Source organism: Pipistrellus kuhlii, unplaced genomic scaffold (genome assembly GCF_014108245.1).
Source record: "Pipistrellus kuhlii isolate mPipKuh1 unplaced genomic scaffold, mPipKuh1.p scaffold_m20_p_18, whole genome shotgun sequence".
Classification (NCBI taxonomy): Eukaryota; Metazoa; Chordata; class Mammalia; order Chiroptera; family Vespertilionidae; genus Pipistrellus; species Pipistrellus kuhlii.
The window spans coordinates 14,135,704-14,154,890 of record NW_023425493.1 but is presented as its reverse complement, the minus strand read 5'-3'; the positions used below and the strand labels follow the sequence as shown (position 1 = coordinate 14,154,890).

Sequence of the window (19,187 nt, the reverse complement as noted above, 5' to 3'; positions counted from 1 at the left end):
GTGGAAAATCCATAAAATTTAATGACAGGATCTGCAGAAATTATATTATTTGAAAGTGTTATAAGAAAGCTAAGAGAATGCACTCAGTATTTTATTAAAGGCAAAAATAGAAGATACTGGGTTGAAAACAAAATACACTAAATTAATCCTTAAAGACACTACACCATTCTTGTGGAATTTGGATAAATTTAAGCAGTACACCTTCCTTGTTACAGTCATACCAGGTATGGCTATTTGAGGTATATGAACTTACATTGCAAAGTGGTAGTTCAACCTGATTTTGTTCTCCCCTAACTCTTGATGTATGTGCATTATGGTTGCTGGTATGCCTTTAATCTTACATTTACAAACAACTATCAATGCAGGTGTTTTACGTTTGGGGAGGAGATATTTGAACAAATTTGATTGTTAAAGTGTTCTTATAATGTACTCATTTTATGTTCTGGGTTATCAACTTGGCCTTTTTAAGAATTTGAAAATGCTCTAGGTTATTCATCTTTTCAAATCTAGTTCTTACTTGTTTGGAAAAAAGAGGAAGCGGTAACTACTTAAGGACACAGAGTGCTTCCAGACACACACACACACACACACACACACACCAGCCAGCATCCATGTGATTTAGGACCGGTTAACGCACACGTTGTTTAAGTATGTGTCCTGAACTTCAAACTCTTTGTTCTGATAAGTCACCCCTGGCATTAGGATGCCTGCATCTGCAGGAGCAGTCCTTTCCCTCGCTTCCTCTTTCATTCCACCTTAAAACATCCGCGAAGACTAAAGGAAACCAGCCCACGTCTTAGCCCCTCCCACCAAGGAATTGGACTTAAACTTCACTGTGGTCCCGGGCAGAAAAAGGATCCCGACAGAAAGCTAGAGGCATAAAGGAGCCCGAGGAAGCTCTTGTAACTCTGGGAACTGTAAGCGATATATTTCCTCTACCTCCCGCCCTCTCCGCTTCCCTCTCCCACCCTCCTCAGCTTCTAGTTTGTGTCTTAACTTGGAAGGAGGGAAAGGACATGGGGACATCTGGCATCCACTGCGTTTTTAAAAAGTCCGCCTGTCCTCTCTGCCTTTTGAAACGAGACAGACTAGGGAATCTTAATTGTCTTCTAACAAGTGCCAGTTTGATCTCTGGGGTCTAGATGCACCTCGGAGTCAAAAGATAAGGTGTTCCTTCACTCAGCAGCAGGGAAAAGAGCCAACCCAACATTCAAAAGGCAGCGAGGTGGCGCTTAATGGGGCTCCACGTGATGTCACCTCCTGGTAGCAGATTCCCCAACACTTGAGCAGCGTGCATTTGACAGCCCTGATGCTCTTTAGTTACAGAATTTGGGGACTCGTTTAAGTTTTGGTGAAGACGTAGTCATTTTGGTTACTTACGCAAAGCATTCCTGGGTATTTAATGTGTTGCAGTGTTATGCAGATAGAAAAAAAAAGACAATACTGAAAAATTAATTGTAAAACAGCCGGTATTCAGATTTGCCCTTTCTCTAACTTGGTGGACATGCCAGGAGAACAGAGCTCCCGGCTAGACCTTGGAAAAGATTTGACCGAATAATGATAACGTTAAGCTTCGAGTGTGAATACTATTTCAGTAATTTTGTTTTTGAAGAAGCAGAAAGAAAAAAAAAAAAGCATTGAATTTGAAATAATAGTGACTTAACATAGCTAAGTCTCCTACAGCTTATAATAATTTCAGTCTTAAAAGTAATGATTTTTCACCTCAAAAACTAGAACAAGAAATGCTCTTCCTTTTGGTTGATGATGTAAGCATTTATTCAGCTGAGGTAGAGAGAGAGGGCATATTATTTGGATGGATGTCTAAGTTATGATATTTGCGTGTTTAACCCTTCCAAGGACAATTTGTGTTTGGGAGTTTGTTTCGTTTGTCGCATAAATGTGAAATTCTAGCCCAAGACATTTGCAGGGGATAGTGTATCCTAGAGGTCCCCACACCTTGCCAATCGAGTTTGATGCTGGGATAAAAAATAAAAAATAAAAACACAGTTATTTGCTTCTTTCATTGAGCAGAGAAAGAGTTAAATTTTAAATTAAGCAATAATTGTGAAATGCCTAGAGAAGTGTTTTATCTGCATTTGTTCACAGCAGCTTTACAAACTTCCTGTAGGGGAAGCACATTTTATGGGACAAGAAACTAAGACATCTATTCAATCTTCCTTTTCCTAATTAACCTAAGTGGTCACTTTTGAAGTATTTTGCATATATGTTTAATTAGGAAAAGGAAAACAATTGAATAGATGTCTTAGTACCTGAAGAAGTTCACAACATAGAGATAACTTAGCCTGTTTTTAACCTATCAGTATCGTTCTTGGTGTCACTGCTTAGAAAGCAAAGTCATGAAACCATATCATTTGCATATTAAAAATAAGTTCCTAGAATAAAAAAGAGGAAGACAGAATTAGCTGTGGTTCCTTTTCCTCTCATAGGCCTTTCATTGACCATCAATTTGTTCCCTTCTTCTTCTTGCAGACTTTATAGCTTTAGTTATTCTCAACTTTTTTTTTTTTTTTAAGTCACAGACCCTTTTACAAGTATGAAAGCTGTAGACCCTTTCCCAGAATAATGCTCGCATACTGTCCTCCAACACACACACATTTGGAAGCAGCTTTAGGATGCTCATACCACTCCCCGCAAAACAGTTAATGTCACATGAAAATGTTGTACTTCTTAGAACTTCGGAATTTTTTGATAGTATCAAATAATTATCAAATCGTTTAATTTATAAGTAAAGAACTGCCTAATAGTGATTATTGATTGCAATGCTCTCATTGTTCAGTTATTCGTCAGTGTGCTGGAACTCTAAGCAGTTTGGTGTAATGGAAAATCCACTTGACTGGAAACCAAGTGACCTAAATTCTAGACTTAGCCTTACTAATGACTAGTTGGGCAATATTAACCTTGTCATTTTTCTGTAACATCTGGTATCTTTTGTTGCTGAATGCAGTAAGTAAAACCTAGTAGGAAAACAAGACGTAAGTCATTTTTTAATTGGATTGTGGGTTGTCTAGATTTGCTCTTTTATTCTAAAGTTCCTAACTACTACATTTCCCAGCACGATTATGCTTTATAATATTCTCATTTATTCCAAAGATAATTTATGGTAACTTTAAGTTTCATTCAGTATAGTAAATTGCAAAGAAGTACAGTGAAAAATTACCTATTACCCCCTAAAGGAATAACCATTTTAAAAATATTATTCTTTCATTTATTCAATCAACAAATATTTATTGAATAACTAGCATGCATCAGCAGAGAGACAGGAATTCCTGTATGTACATCTGTTTATACTTCTAGGCATTTTCCTATATATATGTATTCACATGTAAATATTATAAAATTGTGATCATATTTGCTAAAAGGTAAAATGAGGCATTTTAAACATTTTAAAAGTTTATTTGAGCGAAAGTCAGTTGAAGTGAGGCAGTGAAAAACGCAAAGTAGTTAGGAAAGCATCACCTGCAGGATCTAGAGGTAGAGACTTTTATAGAGAAAAAGTGGAAGCAAAGTAAGGAAATTATTGAGTGGCTATAGCTTAAAGCTTAATTGGATGTTTGTGATTAGTTGTCCTTAGGTTTCAATTTTGTAACTTTGAGGCATTTACAGGTTTAAGATTTTGATTTGCTTATGTATGTCTCCAAGATAATGAAGTTGCCTCAGACTAATTGCTTCCTCATTTAATTAATTTAACACACAATTCATACTGTTTTATAACATACTTCCTCTTCAATCATGGAATTTTCTCTTAAAACATGCGTTTTTTGTACTCATTCATTATTTTGCATTTATTTATATTTTAAACTAGAGGCCTGTTGCAGGAAGATTCCTGCAAGAATAGGGCTTCCTGCAGTCGGAGTGAAGCAGAGAAGGGAGTGGGCTTTGCTCCCTTCTCAGCCACTTTGCTCCCTTCTGCAGCGCTTAGCTTCCTTCTATGCCATCTTCAGTCTTCATTCCATGTATTATATGCAAATTAACCAACATCTTTGTCGGGTTAATTTACATACTCACTCCTGATTGGCTGGTGAGCATAGCAGAGGGATGGTCAATTTATAATTTTCTCTTTTATTAATGTAGATATTATTGAGTTCCTACTATATGTTATACACTGTGTAAGCAATGCCAGTCTATACATGAGCAAGAGTATGGTTCTATGATGTAATTTTAATCTGTGGAAATATACTGGCCAATTATAAATTGTTGGATTTAGGCAGATTACAGATTTCTACTATTATAAATAATGTTTCAACTGGGACCCCTTATATAAATGTTTGTATACCTCTTTGGTTATTTCCTTTGGATAGGTTCTTACAAGTGTATGTTCCAGGTTCTAACAAAAGTTTTATTACTTACAGGTTGTGAGATAAGCCAATAATTGTTTTAGCAAAACATTCTTTTCTCAACTGTAGCATAGAAATAATAACACTTGGTTATTTGGAGGATTCCTAAAAATATTTACCAATATGTTATGGAATGCTAATTATTATTTTCGGTATTTCATTTTTTAAAAAAGATTGCATCCATTTATAAGTAAACAAGAGGGTAGAATTTCCCTAAACCAATTCTGTGTTTTACTCAAGCACAATAAACAATAGGTTAAAAAGTTAGATAATTGTTATATGAAAATGGCATTTTGTTTAAATTCGCATTTCTTCCAAAAGTAAGGTTGAATAATTTTCAAAGTAGCTGATATCTGATAAAGTGGGAGGGGGGGTCTTCTTCCCCACTGGGTGCTGCTGTGGATGGACTTCTTATGATATCCAAAGAAAAATAATTTTTCTGTGACTTGCACAGGAGAATCAATAATTTTTATTCACACGGAGCTAAATCTCTTTGCATTTCCAAAGTCCCATTACCCTTAGTCCAGTAGAAGAAGTATAGCTGGTTTTCAGTAAAGCTAAAATCAAAGCCAGTGTCAAGAGTTTTCCATGTTGGAGCCAGGTCCAGTATATCATTGGGCTAGTTGCAATCCATTGTGTATGGGGGTTCTCGTGGCCATGGGCCATATGATATAATGCCAGGAAGCTAAGCATGAGCTATGAGCCAACTGTGCCAAGAGGAACCAAGATAGCGGACTTCTTCGATCCTGGGATTATACCATAGATCCCAAATTTCCTTGAATTTATCGTGGATATACCCATTCTGGCCAATGACCTCTGTTCCCAGGTGTGACTGAGAGTACACACCTTCCGTAGTCATCCCAACTTTACTGGGCACATGTCTATCTTCCCTTTGTCCAGTCCCTTTTCCCCCAATGCTTTGTAGGAAATATGCCCATAATGTCTGGCCTTCTCTTTGCTCCTTTTCTATTATTAATAATTAGCTAGTTACAACGGCATTAGAGCCACTTAGATGTCTATGTTTATGAATTGCCTCTTTCAATGTGAGTTTTAAATATATTTTTTTTCAATTTTAATTCCTAATTCAGTAAATACCAATAGCCATAGCTCACATAATCAAAGACCCTTTGGAGTCCTCCGTATTAAAGAGTGTTAGAGGTCAAAATTAAAGCTAAATTTTGAACTAGAAATAGAAATTCTGGAAACATTGCTTTTCTCAATTTTGAAGGATTGACCTTATTGTTTCCTAAAGCCCTTTGTTTAAAGATGGGTGAGATGACTGAAAAATGAAAGCAAGTCATATGTATTCTCATAGACTGTTGTATTCTACAAAATTAGGGAAATTGAAGAGGGTTTCAAAAATCCTTGTAGAATGTCCCACACCTCTGGGAGCATCCAGACTTGCTTAATGCAGAAAAGGACTGAAGGTTAATGATGATTCCTTGTAAAGGTTTCATAAGAAAAATAGTATCCGCCGAAACTGGTTTGGCTCAGTGGTAGAGCGTCGGTCTGCGGACTGAAAGGCCCTGGGTTCGATTCCGGTCAAGGTCATGTACATTGATTGCGGGCACATCCCTGGTGGAGGGTGTGCAGGAGGCTGGTCGATGTTTCTCTCTCATCAACGTTTCTAGCTCTCTATCCTTCTCTTCTTCTCTCTGTAAAAAATCAATAAAATATATTAAAAAAAGAAAGAAAAAAAAAAAGAAAAATAGTATCCATGTTTGTCATGAACCAACTTAAAATGAGTTTAAATTTTAGTCAACTCTTCATCTTCTACTTTGGTAATTTGGGCAGTGACAGTTTGGTGAACCAAAAGTTGGTTCTTGTATTCTTTTCAAAGAAGATAGTAAGTAGAGCAGATCGTGTTCTGGTCTTTTAATACCATCACCTGCCTGAGAAAAAGAGATGTACCAAATATTTGCTGCTCTTGCTATGTGATTCCGATTTTTGATTCTCTCTGATTCTTAGTCCACCCTTACTATATTCTTTAAAAATACAGTTTATTTCTCCTTTATACACATATTAAGTAAGCTTAAATACGTCACTGTTCACCAGAAGTAGATTTATAAGGCCAGTCACTTATTTAATGAATTCAAATGACTAGAGAAACTCAACCAATACCTGTAAGCAGGGATCCTCTGGTTTAAAGATGATGGGCTGATATGTTCTTAGTACATGCAGTTGTAAATAAATCATCTTCTCCCCTTTCCTTAAGCTTTCTCCTCATTTGCTTGTTTTGGAGTCTACAGGGAAATTTGGGTATTTTAGGTAACAGTATGTTTTGAATTAGGACACAAATATATAATTTGTTTAATATGTGTAATTTCAGTATTCAATAGTCTAGAAAACTCATATTTTTCTAATACTCAGCTTATATGTGCTTAGTTTTTCATTGTGATATTACCTAATTTACAATATGCTCTTTGATTATGTAGTTTGAAAAAAAAATCACAGGGTCAATATTTTTCATTTGTACAGCATTTATGGCTTATGAAGAGAATGCTTGAGAACTTCATTCCCAAAATAACTCAGTAAGTTAGCAGAGAAGGTAGTCACATTTTACAGATCTGAAAAGAGAAATGTGGAAACACCAAATGGCTTATTTAATGTCCAATCATCATGATTTCCATTTCGATGCATTTTGTATACTTCAATTAATTAAGTGATTAATTGGTTTGCATTTTCAATTTTGATGGGTGTTATTTTTAAGGCCACCAACCTCTTCCTATTTGTGTTAACATCAGAAAAATTATTGGGGAAAGAAGATCCAGATAGTACAGGTTTCCATATTAACTCACTATTCATCTCTTTTAACTGGATTACTGATTGACCTAATAGAGGAAATTACACAAACATTTAAGAATGATTGAGAAAGTAGTGTATGGTCTACAGTTTTGTATTTTAGAACTATTTAGCATTTTATATAGCTATATACCACTTTAAGAAGATAAAGTATCCAGTGGGCTCAATGATTGAGCATCAACTTATGAATCAGGAGGTCATGGTTTTATTATGCATCAGGGCACATGCCCAGGTCATGGGCTCAATCCCCTATAGGGAGTGTGCAGAAGGCAGCTAATTGATGATTCTCTGTTGTCATTGATATTGCTCTCAATCCGTCTCCCTTCCTCTTTGAAATAAATAAAAATATATTTTAAAAAGATAAAGTATGTAACATTTTATCTAAAAATACAAAACAGACATATTATGAGTTATATATGAAGTATTAATTTATTTTACTAGAGGCTTTATTTCCAGTTTGGAGTAGATCATTCTTTTAGAATATTTAAGTATAACCTGTAGAACCTATTACTTTTTTTTTTTTTGCTCTTTTTATTAACCCTGAAAGTTGGTACAAAGCATTTGTATAATTGCTCTAACCTTGGATTAATCAGTTAGAGAAAAAAATTATTTTACCTTTCTGAACAATTCAGTAGCTTATGGTAAACTAGACATTCCTTTTCAGGTTTAAAACTTACATTAGTTGTAAAATTGTTTACTATACATATGTATAACTTCACAATAAGTAATACATAGAAGATCAAGTTTGAGTGCTAGATGCAACTGAGCCACTAGAAACATTAGGTCAGCAAATGGCTTCTGAGTTTCAGTCAGTAAATTGACACACTTCCTCTTTGCCCCATACTTCAATATCCACAGCTTTAACAAGATAAGCAAGTTGAGTTCAGTCTATCGGCAATGAGCTGGGATGTTAACCCCCTTTTGGAAGGAGGTATTTCTGCTGAATTCTTGGGTCTGTAATTGTAGAAGGGGATAGTCTGAGGGCAGATAAATGGTGTCTTAAGATTTTCTTCAGGTCCTCATTTTTTAATTTATTAAAAAAAGAGTAACCTATCTTGTTGGTTTTTACATGCAGTATTTCATATAATATTATGAAAGTATTGAGAAAAATAATTTAGAGCAATTGTATAAGAATTTATTGAAAAGCAAGCTGGGGGAAAGTGCCTAAAGATGCATGCTGTTATGAGGACATTCTGTATGGACTCCTGCCAGCATCTATGATTAAGATTTCATAATAGCCACAAACCTCAAACAGGTATCATCTTCATTCCTATTCAGCTGTCATGAAGAACAGGCAGAGGAATTTAAAATTGATTAAGGTCATGAATTTATAACTCAAAGACATAACACCTAAGGCATTTCCATAGTTTGTGGCACAGATTTCTAAGTCATTACTTTTAATATGCAATGGTCACTTATGTGCAGATAATTATTTAAAATGTTATTATAGCCTTGATTCTTAGGAGAAGATGTTACCAGCATGTATTTTAGGAAGATTTCTCATAGCAAAAATTCTAGATTAAAGAGATTTCTTGGTTAATGAAAGATTTAATTATAAGATAGTAAGATGTTCACTTCCAGTCTGCTAGTTGGCACTTAATTTTTTGAGACTCATTTAGAATTTGCTGAATTTCTTACTATTAAATTATATTTTAGATTGGTAAATTAACTTAGTTGGCTAATACCTTATGAATTATTGTCACAATAAAAAGAACTTTCATAAAAATTAGAATATTCTTTGAGGAAAATAATTTCTAAATACCATTTTATTTATATGTATAGTATAGCTAGGATAATAAGAGAAATGTATCTTTTTTAATACTTAAAAAAGAAGAAATTTAGGTAGCCTTTTCTCTTTTTCACTTAAGAATTTTACCTTTTGGGTGAAAAAAATGTAGATACTAATATCAACCAGGAATTGTTGATCACTGGGCTTTGTGCATTTATTCCTTCACCAATTCAGTAAGTTTTAATTAATACTAACCACATGCTTAGGCATTGTGTTACATTTAGGGCATGCCTGGGTGAATCAAGCAAGTACAGTGATTAATTCCCTCTTGCAAAAGAGAGACAGTAATTAAGCAAACAATAAACAGATAAAAAAGGAAGCAAATGGACTTCAACTGTAGACAATAACTGGGAAGGTGAAGGATGGGAAGGTTTGGCTGAGAGGTAAAAGTTAAGCCAAGATGCGAGGGATGAGAAGCCATGCATGGGAGGTGAAGGTGTGGCTCAGGGTGGGGACTCCAGGCAGAGGACAGCATTTGCAAATAAACCTGCAAAGAAGTGACCAAGAAATCAGATGGAAAAATAGGGACTGGAAGAAAAGGATGGAAAGTGGTTCCAGAGAAGCAGAGGGTTAGAAAAGTGACGGCTACATTTGAAAACTTGAAGATTACTAGAGATCTTGATTAAGAACAGCTTCAGTGGACAGAATAGGATGAGAAGGAAGTGGAAGTGAGATGGTAAGTGGATGGGAAGCGAGGGCTGGAGGATATTGGAGACAGTTTAAGCAAGTGGCTCTTCCCAGGTATCTGTCAGTGAAACAGCATAAAAATGGAGACATGGAAGGCAAAGGAATATGGAGTAGAGGGAGACTAACAGGTTTACTAACCAGATTAGTAACGTTTGATGATTCAGGGGGGGGGGGGGGGGAAAGGCATGGACATCAGAGTGAAGTACTTGAGGAGGAGAGAGGGATTTTTTAGTCAGAGAGACAACGTGTGGGGCCAGGTCTGCAACAGGAGGAGGAATTACCTACGTTGTGTAGATGTGGAGGAGTTTGCAGAGCTGGTGGTGGGAAGATGAGAAACTTCCCTCTGGTGCCTTCTGTTTTCTCAGAGAAGAGAGATGAGGTCATCAGCTAAAAGTGGGTTGGAGGGGGTTGGAGTAAGACTTGAGGGGAAGAAGAAAGTCATTTTTTAGAGTGGGAATGCAAGTTCACTAGAGAAACTTGGAAAGATGCTGGGTAGTGTTGACTCTTTGAGTTTAGAGAATGTGAACCTAAAAATGCCAGGTTATATGGCTTTTCTCCAATTGTGTTGAAATGCTAGAAGCAAACCCAGATAAACTAGAATGGTTTATCTGGGTTTGAAAGAAAGAAAGAAAGAGAGAGAGAGAGGGGGGGGGAAGAGAGAGGGGGAGGAAGAAAGGAGGGAAGGAGGGAGGGAATGAAGGGAGGAAAAAAAGGAAGGAAGGAAGAAAGAAGGAAGGAGAGGAAAGAAATACTTTCTATTTTGCAGGAGCTCTTAATCCTGCAAAAGACTGGGTTTCCTGTGCATTTCAAAGGTGAACAGCCATTCACAGTATCTGGAAGCATACTTCAAACCTTCTTATCACCTGACAAAGGAATGGTGAACTTGACTCCTATTACAGGCTCCCTTCTCCAGTACTGCAGAATGCTGGTCTAGTTGAACTTCACAGTTAACACCTGAGGTGGGCAGGTATATGGCTTTGCTGATCTTCTACCATTCCTGCCATGTTTCCTGTCCATTTTTTCTGCTTCAAAATCATAGTCAACATTTCCTACTTTAATGACAAGATCAGCCTCACGCTCATGAAACATTAAAGCCAGCATGACCATTTTCCTGGGGGTTTTCCCGGGACTGTTTACTTTAGGAAAAGTATATGGCTTTTGCTGCTGTGGCAATCTCCAGTACGTCATTCAAAAAAGGCAGCAATTAAGGAGGGAGTGGAAGCCTCAGCAAAACACAAATGCGCCCCAGGGGAGAATATTTTGAACTGTCTAGTCTGGAGAGGAAAGAGAGAGAGAGAGGGAGGGAGGGAGGGAGGGAGGGAGGGAGGGAGAAGCTGTAGAAATAATGTGCTTCTCAAAATACACCTTTTTTTCTTAACCTTTTGTGCCATGTTGTTAGATGTATTGAAAAAGTGTTAATACCCAGTACATCATCATTATCAGTTTCTTTTAGGTAGAAGGTTAAATGTTACTCATTTTCTAAAAATGAACAAATATAGTTTACACTTGTCGATGGGATATTACTCCATAATGTTTGAGTGGGAAGAGAAATTTTGGAAACAATCCACTTAGTGTTTGTAAGTAAACATCGGATAACTATGATTCAAACCTAGAGAAGTATAAACGATGAAAATGACTCTTTTGAAGCTTTATTGGACGAATCATAGAGATAAATTCAGTTATTCACTTCCTTCTAATTCATATCTTGAGCTTATCAGCAAACGATAACTTGGAACTTAAAATTCTGGTCAAATTAAAATTTACCTATATGTTCTGTCTCATTTTGGCTATGTTTCCTTTTTAGCTCAAGCATTCTGGAAGTGGGTGGGGTTGCTGGTAGCTTACAAAGAGTAGCTGGCTGGAGTGAAGAAATGCGTTTAGCTGTTCCCCTGATATTCCCAGTACCCACCTGGCCCCGTACATAGTTAACACCATGTTATTGACTATACTCCCTATGCTATAATTTACATTTTTGTGATTATTCCATAACTAGCAAGGTATACTTAATCCCTTAGCCTTTTGTATTTAGTCCCTCAACCCCACCTTCCTTCTGTCAACCATCAGTCTGTTCTGTTTCTCTGAGTCTGTTTCTATTTTGTTTATTTTGTTCTTTAGATTCCACACTCTTTTAAAGTATATGATTGTCTAACCAGTATGCTTTTGAAACTAACTCGGAATAATCATGAAAGTAAAGTGTAATTGAATAAAATAAAAGAAATCAGTTTCCCTAACTGGGTGGGCTTGGATCCATTTGTTTACATCTTTAGGTCTAGGGTACACATTTGCACATTGAAATTCTGTCTAGGTGGCGATTATAAATATTTTCTTCTAGTTCCAAAATTGTGTGACCTGCACTATAGACTACATGGCTGCTTGTTTGTGGCCAGCAAGAGGTGGAGCAATGGAAAATAACAACAAATCAGAGAGAATAACAACAAATCGAGGAGAGAAAATTAGGAAACTGGCTTCTGGCCAGGAGACATTCTTGGTTTGTTCATAATGCAGCTGTGAGCCAGGCCGGCCAGTGTCCTCGCCTACAAAACAGGTTCACCTGATTAGGTTCAACTCCACAGTCCTCGTTTAGGAGCGTATGCTATCACACCTGGGCCTCTTTGGCTGGCTGTGTCCCTCCCTCCCCAAACAGGACTTTTCTCAGTTAACGATTGTATGCTTCTTTGTTTAAATGCTCTGTTTATATTACCAGTGTGTTTCAGACTGAATTGTGCCCTCATCCTCTGCCCGCTCCCCCAATTCATGAATTCAAGTCGTAACCCACCCCCAACCCCCACCACCAGTGACTGCATTTGAGGGTAGAGCTTTAAAAGAGGTGATAGAGTTAGGACCTTAGGATGGGCCCTAAACTGAGCCCACTGGTGCCCTCCTAAGAAGAGGAAATTTGGATACAGAGCAGACAAGCATGATATGTGGGCACAGAGGAAAGACCATGTGAGGACACAGGGAGAAGGTGGCCATGTGTAAGCCAATGAAGAGGCCTCAGAGGAAACCAGATCTGCAGACACTTTGGTCTTAGATTTCCAGCCCCTGGAGCTGTGAGGCAACAGTTTCTGTTGCTGAAACTACCTAGTCTGTAGGATTTTATTTTGACAGCCTTAGCAAACTAATACAAAGCACCATTCCCATTGTGCAGGCTCTCTGCTAAGACTCTTAACATTATTGCATATTGTAGAATGTCTCAAAATCCTTCTTGTCCTTGAGGGTAGAGTGGCAGAATGATATAGAAAGAACGAATTTGGTACGAGGCAGAGTGTCAGGATTCCAGGGCTGGCTCAGCACCTATTGACACAGATGACCTGGGAAAGTTTCTTAGTCTTCCTGGGAGAGAGTGTTCTCTTTAGATTAGAGTGTGGCTAAGGGTGCTGTCTGCCTCAGTCTGAGTTGTCAATTGACCAAATGAGATGGTGTATATCACATGTGTCAAACACAAGGCCCGCGGGCCAAATCCGTCCCGCCAGGCCTTGCAATGTGGCCCGCACCCCGCTGTCATCACTGCACTCCGCTGCGTTTCCATCACAATGACAGTTTATAACTGTTCAGTAAACCATTCGGCCCGCGATTTAGGCTGGATTTTAGATTTTGGCCCCTTCTCTGATTGAGTTCGACACCCCTAGTGTATATGAATCCCTTAGTACAGTACCTGGCACCTGGAAATGTTGAATAAGTATGAACTGATATATATGTGTGTGTGTGTGTGTGTGTGTGTGTGTGTATACTTTTAAACATATTAAATATATTTTTATTGATTTCAGAGAGGGAGAGAGAGATAGAAATATCAATAATGAGAGAGAATCATTGATTGGCTGCCTCCTGCACACTCCACACTGGGGATCAAGCCCACAACCCAGGCATGTGCCCTGACAGGAATCAAACCCTGACCTTCTGGTTCGTAGGTGGACAACTCAACCACTGAGCCATGCTGGCTGGTCAGAACTCTTAAAATAATGTAGTAATTGCTAAGATATCATCCAGTTTATCATTCCAGATTCTATAAATAGGCTCTACCTCTCCTTGATGATTTCTCAACACAAGACCTCATCTATGGTCTGGCCATTTTCTCCAAAACACCACACAAATTCCCAAGTTTGTTAATTCATCCTTCAATCAATAGTCATTGTGTAACACATCAGGGCCCAATGGGAATACAGGGAGAGAGAGAGAGATAGAGAGAGAGAGAGAGAGAGCGAGAGAGAGAGAGAGGGCGCGGTCCCTTCATGTTGGAGACATGCACTCCACATAATGGTAAGATAGTCTATAACACTGTGGTTGTAGACATCAAGGAGAAATTCAGGGGTCTTAACCCAGTAGACAGGTTAAAAGACGGTTTACTTCTAAGAGTGAGTGTATTACAGGGAACCCTGATGGACAGGCAGAGACTATCGTATAGAGAAGGTGTGTATGTGGGGGGGATGGGAGCAGCACTAGTAAGAGAGTGCAGTGGGATGGAGCCGCTCTGGTGTAGCTGCTGCTTCCAGCTTCTGGCCTTTCGTGGAGGAAATCTTCCCATTTTCCCTTTTTGTACAGCTAAGCCCATTCATGGCTTCAAATATCAGCTTAGTTACTTACCTTTCCTGTCGGCCTTTTCCATTTTCAACCTCATAAATGTTTCCCCTCTCCCAAACTCTGGTAGATAATCCATATATATATATATATATATATATATATATATATATATAATCTGTTGAAATTATGAACTTTCAATAATACAAATTTGAGGCTAAGAAATAATTATGAAACAGAAAAAGTCAATTCACCAAGAATAGCGTGGACATCAGCCACAGGGACCAGGCATCTGTGGGACAGAGGAGACAGGTTCCATGCTGCTGGGTTCCTGGCATATGAAACAGACCTAACTAATGGGTTCCTTTGCTTTTAGAGTGCCTTGAGGACAGGAGAGCTCTCTTAACAGGCTTTCTGTACTAAAACTGAGAGTGTAACTTGAGAGACATTTTTCATATCAAGCAGCTCATTTACTTACTTTAATTCCTTTTGTTTCTTAACTTTTCTGTGCTTGTCAGTGATATCAAACTCTTTGCTTACCTTAGGTTTCTAAAAATAATACCAGCAAATTTAAGAGTTTACAAATTTAGTGATACCATATAACTATATATTGGCATATAAAAAAGATGATGATGGATATAACAGTGCACTCCCCTAAACATCTCTCTGTAAAGAAAGCTTTGAATTTGGAAGCAGACAAGTCAGAGGTCTAATATTCTTTTATTTTTTTAAATTTTTAATAGAGCAGAAACAACAGTATTTTTAAATTTCTATGAAAAGACATAGTCAAATAGGAAAAAGTAGTCATTATAAAAGATACTCAACAAATTTGCCTACTTGATTTTGATAGAAATCTCCAAAGAGCCAAATAATTCTCAGGAAGTTGAGACAGTTTGGGGAAAGCATCAGTTTCATAAACAACAATAATATTAAACTAGAGGCCCAGTGCACAGATTCATGCACCAGTGGGGACCCTCAGCCCAGCCTGTGCCCTCTCACAGTCTGGGAGCCCTCAGGGGATGTCCGACTGATAGCCTAGGCCTGCTCCCTGCAGGAAGCCATCAGTTAGACATCTTTCGTTCTGCCGTGGAGGTGGAGATGGGAGAGGCTCCCACCACTGCTGCTGCAATCACTAGCCATGAGCCTGGCTTCTGTCTGAGTGGCTCTCCCCCTGTGGGAGCACACTGACAACCAGGGGGCAGCTCCTGTGTTGAGCATCTGCCCCCTCGTGGTCAGTACACATCATAGTGTCCGGTCATTCTGCAGTTCAGTCTATTTGGATATTAGCCTTTCATTATATAGGATGATACTTTGGTATATTTATGACCTGCTAGGAGGCTTGATGATTGACATATATTTTCTCATTTCATCCTCCCACTGTCTCTCTGAGGGGTCATCTCCCCATTTTACAGGTAAGGAAGCGGAGGATCAGGATCACACAGGCCCATACAGGGGGAGATAGGCTTGGACTTCACTCAGTCTGGCTCCAGGAGCGGAGCCTGCCACCACATCAGGGCTGAACCTCTCAATACCTCCTCTGGTCTGTTACACAATGAAAGGGAAGGAATGAGAAACGGACCCTTTCCTCCAGATACCACAACCTAATAATAGCCCCTCTCTTCCTGTTGTCCTGTCACTCTCTGCGGGGAAGGGGAGTTGATGAAACCCTCCAGTCTGTGTTTCTGGCTCTGGTTCACTTTCCCCATCTTGCCCTGACACAACATGACTAACGGGGTTTTGGACAGACCACACATTGTTAAGCATTCATTGAGAGCCAACAGTTGCATTACATGGACAAGTGTTTGTTGAAAAATATATCCAAATTTCCCTCTCATTAGTGTTCAGGAAGTTTCTAATTACAGAGCAGCCAAAAAAAAAAAGGAACCATAAAGCTCTTGCTTCAGACTTAAAAGTCTGTACACTCACCAAGAATAGTTATTCAGCTTAGTTATAAAAAAACAAAAAAAAACCTAAAATACTGTTTTATGAGCATTTATGAGGGTGATTCTGCAACCTTGTTGTAATAAGGTTTCCAGGACTGAGCTCATTGTGGGGAAAAAGCATTTTCTTCGTTTAATGTGGCTAGCTTGACAGAAATGCCTTAATTCCGTGGAAACCTAAAATATCTGCTGCTATTATGAACAGGTTAGGAGGGAAAAAAGGATGAATGGGTGCATATTTGTAATTAATTGAAAAGGCCATTATTGTCCGACAATCAGGACCAGTGATTATCCTGAAGAAAGTGAACTTTAGCCAATATGACTGCTTTGTTATTTCTTTCAGACATAAGTGCAGAATGAAAATTCTCTGTATTATTTTTTTAATTTGTCAATTACAGTTGATAGTCAATATTATTTTGTATTAGTTTCAGGTGTACAGCATACTGGTTCAATATTTACATAATACGAGGGGCCCAGTGCACAAATTTGTGCACCAAGGAACTGTGGGCTGCGAGGGTGGGTACAGGGGTGGGTCTTGGCCCCTCCTGCCATGCACCAGGGCCCCTGTTTATTGGCAGCCCTGCTCCCGCTGCTGCCCCCTCACACATATGGCACAGGCCCTGCTCGCATCTGCTAATGGCATGGAGTGATTGGGGCTGGTGCCAGCATGGGTGTGAGTGGCAGCCGCTGCCTTGATTGCCCCTCAGGAGTAGGGGGAGGTGCAGAAGCCCTCAGGGCCATCAGGGCCAGAAGCCACTGCTCAAACCTGCTGATAGCACTGAGTGATCAGGACTGGCGCCAGGCACCGGCACTGGGTGTGAGCAGGGCCGGTGCTAGTCCTGGGCGGCACCATGGCAAACAGGAGCAAAGAATTTTCAGTAACCACCAGAGGCTCGCCCCAATGACACCAACTGGTGCTCCGCTTTGGTCTGGGACCCCCACTCACCTGCTCCACCATCCCACTGCGGCCAACACCTGCCATGTTCCGCACACACAACCCTGGTGGTCAGCGCATGTCATAGCGACCGGTTGTTCAGTTGTCCCAGTTGTTGCATCATTTGGTCTTTTGCATATTAGCCTTTTATTATATTGGATATGAAGTGATCCCCCTTGATAAATGTAGTGCTCACATGGCACCAGACATAGTTATTACCATATTATTGATTATTGACTATATCCCCTATGCTGTAGTTTACATCCCCATGACTATTTTGTAACTACTGTTCAGACCTGTGGAAGTGGACTGCAGGATGCTTTGGGGTTGTAGAGGAAAGCACGGGACCCCAGCTACAACAAGATGTATTGTTGCATGTCAAATAATTCAGGGGAAGAGATCTCAGAAAAAATCCACAAAACATCAATGAGAGAAAGAATCAGCCTTAACATGCACCAGGCCCAGAGGTCACAAAGCTAGCCTATAAATAGTACAGTGAAGTAGCAACTTTACTTTCCCTTCAACATTCTCCAACCATGAGGAGTTAAAAACCAGAGTTATCAAGCTTGGGAGGTGGGTGAGGAGGAATGGAGAAATCAAAGACTCCCTTCCCTATAGGCTCTAGCTTGGGGAAGAAAAAAAGCAAAACAAAAAAACCCTTCAATTATAAATCAAACTTAATTTTGGATGAATGCATAGGCCCAGTATTTTAATATCTGAATTCATTTTTGTATATCTATATATCTATACCTATATGTGTGTGTGTGTGTGTGTGTGTGTATACACAACATAATTGTTAACAGAAAAGTTCTGAGGCTGACTGAGGTTTCAGCAAGGTAGGAAAAGTCCTAACTTTGCGCGCATTTAAAGAACAAAAGAGAGTTTGTCTAAGATTCATTGTCATGAATCATGTTAATTTAATATGTATCATGTAGTTTCTAACCTAGTAGACCTGGACAGTTAGCTGTCTTAATGATATTTTCTGATTTGGGCTTTAATATTAGGGGAGCATCCATCCAGGTCTTGCTGCAAGATACAATAGTTATATTATGGTTAATAGTGAGGACGTGAACCCAGTGGTTATGATGGAGCTGTTGGAAATGGGAGGACAAAGTCGCTGCCAGCAAATTTTGGGCACCAGCAACACATTTCCTCTAAATATTTTGATTACTCATCTCATCCCTTCTGGAATTTCACTTGTTCTGCTTATGTCTTTAATTAGAGATCAGTATTTAACATTCTTTGATATTAAGAATAGTTAGGTGTGGATAAGACAGATATCAAAGTAGAATGCCAGTATTATTATATGAATTTCCTTCCTGTATAAGCCTGTCATTGACTAACATTTATCCATCTATCTATCCATGCAACAAATATCTATCCTGAAGTTTCTATAATTTAGGCACTGCAGCAGACACTGGGGAAAACTGTAGGGACCAAGATAAACATGGTCCTAGCTTTATGCATCTTTAGTTCATTAGGAAAGGCAGACAAAATATAAGTGCAATGAAAGTCTTGAAGAATTGCAAAGAGCAAATGAAACCAGTAACAGGCAGACCACGCCTACCCTGCAGGTCATGGAAGGCGTCTCTGTGCAGGTGGCATTTAAGCTTTATTTGGGTGAACAATAGTTGCCTGAAAGGCTCTACATGATCTGCCCCACCTCTGTTTCCAACGTCATCGGAAGCTATATTTGCTTTTGCTGACCATTCACCAGCCACTCCTCTTCTCCCAATTCCTCAAAAGGCCTGCCTGGAACACTATACTCTAAACCCACTCCCTCTCCACCCTCTGTGGCCAGCTCTGTTTCAGATCTCAGGCCTCAGGTTACTCTCAAGTTCTGCTCTTCTTCTTCTTCTCTTCTTCTTCTTCTTCTTCTTCTTCTTCTTCTTCTTCTTCTTCTTCCTCCTCCTCTCCTCCTCCTTCCTCCTCCTCCTCCTCCTCCTCCTCCTCCTCCTCCTCCTCCTCCTCCTCCTCCTCCTCCTCCTTCTTCTTCTTCTTCTTCTTCTTCTTCTTTTTTCCCACCATTTCGTACATCTTTATTTCTGATAGTTCCAGACACTTTTTGGATCCATTGTTTTCTGACTGCCCTCTAAAAATGTAAGTTCCAAAGGAATAGGAAATGCATCTAATTCATTTATGTTTGCCTCTCCAGATCCTGGAAT

At 39.0% G+C, this 19,187-nt stretch overlaps 1 protein-coding gene across 1 annotated transcript in view; it reads left to right on the top strand.

The window, feature by feature from the left end:
- Positions 1-785: 785 nt before the first annotated feature.
- The window catches only part of PLA2G4A (phospholipase A2 group IVA), a 121,178-nt gene continuing 102,776 nt past the window's right edge, over positions 786-19,187 (top strand). The window contains exon 1 of the mRNA XM_036442178.2: positions 786-917. The gene's annotated coding sequence lies outside the window, so the exon portion shown is untranslated. The remainder of the gene's footprint in view (positions 918-19,187) is intronic.